Here is a 5933-nt window from a genome sequence, read left to right as displayed (position 1 = left end):
GTCTCCGGCCTGTGGGCTCACACTGCAGATTTGGACTTGCTAGCCTCCTTAATCATGGGAGCTAAGTCCTTTGTATTAAATCTCTGGAGAACCCTGAATAATATAGTTTGTCTGCTGGGTAATCCACATTTCCAAAAGGCCTGCTCTTAGTCGAGTGTCCCAGATCTATATTTTTTAATGTTAATGTTTGAACTCTCAGCTCAGTATGGTCTGGATTACTTTGCAGAACATACAACTGAGTTTTTACTGAGAAAACTGTAGTTTCTCCCTCTAACTTCTGCGGTGCTAAGGACACACTTTAGAAGTTCTCTTTTTCTTCAGATATCCAATGGAAATTGAAACTTTGCTTAAGAAACAAGGTAGCATAATTGGGAACATGGACTTTGGAATCAGTCCTTCATTCCAGTCCCAGTGTCCTGTGACCTTGGGGAAGTCACTTTGAGCCCCACTACCCACATGGGTAAAATATCAAACTCAAAAGAGATATTGTCTGTAATGATGTTTCACAAAGCTGTGCTAATAAAAATATTCAAAATACATTGATTATTTGGATTATTATAGGTATTATTAGCATGTAAGCATGTACGTAATTCCTCACCTTTAGGTTATAGTCTTTGGCCATTGGTGAAGATGGATTTATAAACAACTAATTAAAAGGCCCTTTTGAAACTGTCCTATGGGCACATCCTGGAAGGGATTTGAGAGCCTGCATGTTAACTGAGAAAACGTGAATGCAAACTGGACATAGATACTTCTTTTCAACTATCTGCTGTCCTAAGTATGGCGGGAGTCTCCAAGCAACTTAAAACTCTACAGTAACATATTACTTCTTGTTCTCCAGTTACCATTTTACTTAGCTCCTTTGCTGACGTCAGGGCTGCTGTCTTCCTGCCTGCCATCCGGCTGCTGAGCACTCTGTGGGTGATTGTGCTTGATGCCATTGTTCTGTTTTCTCATCTCCTCCCTTGACTGTTTTCCCAAATACAAGTTTGGTCAGGGCTTACTCTGCGCAAAAGGTGCCCCACTGAGCCCTTTGTAAGAGCCCAACCCACCTGCCTGCCTGTGGGTTTTCATGTAATTTTCAAGCTCATGAAAGACAAGTTTCCTGCTTTTTAATATGCCAGATATTTAACTGATTCCAGCTGATTCCATGAGATCCTCCTACTTTTCACCAGGTAAACATCAGAACACATGGTCCATTGTGGTCTGGAAAAACAATTTTTTGCATCCAGGTTTTTTAAAACATCAAAGCAACCTCAGTTAAAAAAAATTAAATCTCAAATCCAGGAAGTTTTAGCACTGGTCATAGGATTTTCTTCCATCCTCAAGAACAGGGAAATCAAGGGAGTTTCCACTTTAAACCTTCAAGGATTCTGTGCTCTTTGAGTGGAGGCCCTGAGAGCCATGACTTATCCTGTGTTTGCTGCAGTGTTTGGTTCTGAGACAAGGGTCAAAATGACTTTCCCGAAGGCTGGATTTCCCCGGGGGCTATTTTTTATGTAGAAGCCCTCATCTCATAAACAGTTGAATTAGTTCACATTAACCACCATCAATGGCAAAAGCACACAAAACATAAAGAAATCACCTAAAATAATGTTTTTGAACCAGCTGCTAAATTAAGTAATGTATTTGTTTTATTGCACATTTGCATAATAGGGCAAACTAGAAACTCTCTGTAACAGATGTGCTGGTGGCAGGGAGATTTGATTACTGGCTTCTGTTATTAATCACCGCACAAATCTTAAATGATTTGTTTCTACAGTTTGATCAATTTACATCTCAGAACGTACATTTATGTACACAATGTAGAGATAAAGCATCTGTTCACACCTTTCTGGAGGCATCGATATATTTATGGAAAGTGAAGTTTTGTTAACTAAGGCACAGGAAACTTTGGCCAAAGACTGACAACTTTTGGAAAGATCCCATCTATTTATTCCTCATCAAACTAGTTAATAAATAAAAACCATTTTGCTACATCCAAAACATTGTGCTCTGATGTCTATTGTTTTGTCTCCTTGTCTATTTTGTGAAAAAAATAAAACATATGATATTTGAAACCCACAGGATTTACACCAGGGACATTTCTATTTCCTACATATCACTCCAGAAATTTGAAGAATTACCAGGGCCATCGTATCATTGAGAACTACTGTGTAGAGTTTTAAAAATTATCCTTCTCCTTTTAATTTTACATTTGACATTTTGTAATCCTATATCTTTGATTTCCATCAGCATTTTAAATAGGTGTAGTACATTTTAAAATGGGATGCCTAAATGAAAAATAAAAATAAAAACATAAGCAATATAAATACTGTTCCATTAATTTCCAAGTAAGCATGATAAATGCATTGGTTCTACACATAAATGTTTCCCCAGTAAGTCAAAACGCTAGATAATATGATTTTTTTTTTAAAATTGTGAATATTGCAGTTATTTTGTAAGCAAAAAAAGGTTAAAATACCAACAGAATAAAGCCAACATTTCAGCCTGTAGATTCCAGAGGCTGATTTACATAAGAACTTGCTATAATGATTTACCATTTGATTCTAACATTTCTCTTAATATTTTACACATTTTCATGTATATCCAATTTGATTAATTTTAGCCTCTTCCAAAATCATGATAACCAACCTGTATGAAAGAGAAGCTTTGGGGATTTTGTTTCTCATACTATTCTGTTTTCCTAATTTAGCCTATTATTTTTACATGGTAGAGAGAAAAAAAGGGCAAAAAATAAATAAATAAATAAAAGAACTCAGGACTGAAATTAAATGCATGATTTCTGAAAACTGTATGGAATTTCAGATACAGGCTTTGTTTTTAATGCCTAGGAAAAATTAAAATGTATATATTTTTCTCAGTCAGAGGCAAGACTGTTATGGTTGCAACCCTGCCTTTTTATAGTTCATCCTGGGAGCTAATGAAGCATTGCATATTGGTTTCAAATTCAAAGCATATGTAGTCACTGAGGCATTTTTTCTTTATATAGCGTGATTTCAAAAGAAGCCCCAAATGTGGTCATCTTAGAAAATGTAATTTGGTCGAGTACTAAAGAACTTTTTCCCAGATGACAAAAACCTTCCCCTTTGAGTCGCCTCTGAGAACACAAGCTGGCTGTGAAGCACACTCACAACTCTCTGTGAAAAATGTACAGGAGCTGATGAAAATATATTAAAGGACTAGTGTGTCAAGGCCATGAAGGGCACTGGGCAAATTTGGATAAATGTGTCCAGGTTTCACAGAATCAGTATCAGAAATGAGTTAGAGGACAATGTAAAAAGATGTTGAAGAGGATAATGTAATCCAGACAACAAACTTAACAGCATTACACATCCAGAGCCATCTCCGAAGTCATTAACGCTGTTGCCGGGGGTGTCTGCCAAAGAGCCAGATGTCATTCTGCCACAACTTGGCATCTGATGGTTGTCATTTATAAGAGAGAATCAAGTGAGGACTGTAATTAGGTGTGTGCTGAATGGAACCCTTCCTTCTGACTCCGTTGGGGGCTTTTTCTAGTCCTGAACACATGGAAAGCAAAGCAGGGGAACTGATCTGCCCTTCAGACTCCTGAAAGTTCATGAGCTTTTTCCCCTGGGGGAAATGTATGGCTTATAGTTTTGTTTCATTTTTTTTTTTCCACACAGTAAGCATTTATTGCACTCTTTGGAGATGACAAAGGTGTGTTACTGCCCCCTGCCCCCACCAAAAGCATGCACTCCAGTGGAAGAATCGTCATGTAAACAGATGAGTTACAGATACACCGTGGTAAGTGCTGTGTTAAGGATATTGGTTTAAAAATGGTGTTGTGGGAGTGTAAAGAGTGGAACAACAACTCTTTGGAGATTTGGGAAAGGGCTCCCCAGAGGAGGAGATACTGAAGGATGAGCAGGCATTTGGCAGGTGGGTGAAGAAGTGAGGGGGTGAGCATTCTAGCAGAAGAAATCATGTGTAAAGAAGTGATTATGAAATCACTTATGGAAAGGGCTGTTGTGTTCTGGGAATGGTGAGGATTTATACATGGTGAGAATCTGAGGCATGCAGGCATCCTAAAGGAAGGTAGATGGAATGAGGAAAAAATTGCGTATTCAATTCTTCCTTATTTTCTGCTTTTTTGGAAGGACAGAAGAAGACCAAAGAAGGTAAGTCATCACATGGTAATATTCCTAAAACTTTGATGGTAATAATAATAAAAATAGCTAACATTAGAGCACTCTGTATTCAGAATATGCTTTCTAATTCTCACCACAACCTTATGAAATAGATTTTATTTTTATTTTACAAAGGAGGGAAAGAAGAATTAGAGATGCTAAACAGCGTGCTTAAGTTCATCTCATAGGTGATCAGCAAAGCAGGGGGCGGGAATCTGGAAATCCTGTGGCCTTGCTCTCAAACTCCACATGGTGCGTATCTCCATAGAGCTATGAGTCTGGCACCTATAGACTGTCATCCTGTTGGCTAGAAAAATGTCATCTTCTTAAGAAGAGAGAATGCGGACTAATAACTAGGCCTCCAGAAATGATTCTTCCACTTTTCTAGATTAAATCTAGAAGTGGTACTAAGAAATAATTTTTTAAAAGATTACTCAAGATAGGAAATGAACTGCCTCATCCCAGATACCCCCATTGGGTGCTAGAATACCCTATAGGCATTGCCCCAAACAAAGGGCATTTTTTTAAGCTTTCAAAAATGTATTTAGTAATATGTAGAGATGCTTATAATATAGTTACGAGTTCAAATAATGGGATATAAAACTTTATATACAGTATGATCAAATTTTTGAAGGGATAGATATGAATCAGATACACACACACACACATTTCTTTATATGTGTACGCCAAGTGTATATCAAGATAATATTAAACTTTGTCTGAATGCTAGAATTGCATGTGATTCTTTAAAATGTTTACATCTTTCTTCCACTAACAGGTAGAACGTGTGCAAGTAGAAAGCATAAAACACCGAGAGAGAGAGTGCACATGAGAGAACACAGGCCAAGGTCAGAAGGCACTGAGAGAACCTTCAGAGCAGTGGCCCCTGAACTCACCTGAGAGGGGTCGAGGCCTCCTGCAAATCAGCCGAGGAATGAGGTACCATCTGTCACTGGGGCATGTTAGTTTCTCTGGGAGCATCCCTTACGGGCTCAGACATCCTGTGTTTTAAAACTGTCAGGTTACTCTTCTAGTGGACTCCCAGGAGCCCAAAGCCCTTCCAAAACACCCAGGGACTCTTCTCTCACCCACTCAATCAGGTAGAAAATCTGAAGCTGAGGTAACAACTGACCTCAACAGTAAGATCATCTCTCATAAAAGAAGTCCCCCCCAAAATGAAAAGGAGTCCAGTAGCTCCTAGATATCCTTGAAGACACCCAGAACCCTGGCCTGTGCACCTTTCTAACCAGCTGCAGCTTCCCAGCACCACGGCTGCTATGCCATCCCATCCCAAGTACCACATCCAGGCAGGATGTCCAGAGGCAGATCGGGCACACTTCTCTTTAGGACTTTAAGAATGAGGAAACCTTTCCTGAAAGACCCTGGCAGCTACCTTTTCATATTTCATCATGTCCAGAGGGGCAGTTTTTGAATTGAATGAATTGGGTTTTTTGAAAGTTCGGTTTCCTCTCACCTACCTTCCTTTTGGATGTGAGCTATATTATATACCTCTTGGAGGCCCAGTTTTGAAGCAGCTGACTAAACAGAAATGTGCCCATCATGTTAGAGAAAAGCAAGAGGGCAAGGATCTTATTCTGTGAACCCATGTGGCTACAGTAATTGTGTTAAAAGCTTAGCAGGCAGTTTCTCTTTTGTCCTATACTCAGTATAGCTGGTGATAGTAAGGAGAGGGCAAGCAAACCTCTGCCACAAGATTTTACTGAGACAATGAGCCTCTTACTCTAAAAATACCTGCACACAGTTAGTTGGGTTTAACATAAG

This window comes from Camelus dromedarius, chromosome 5 (assembly GCF_036321535.1).
Source record: "Camelus dromedarius isolate mCamDro1 chromosome 5, mCamDro1.pat, whole genome shotgun sequence".
Taxonomy (NCBI): domain Eukaryota; kingdom Metazoa; phylum Chordata; class Mammalia; order Artiodactyla; family Camelidae; genus Camelus; species Camelus dromedarius.
This window is presented reverse-complemented; position numbering follows the sequence as displayed.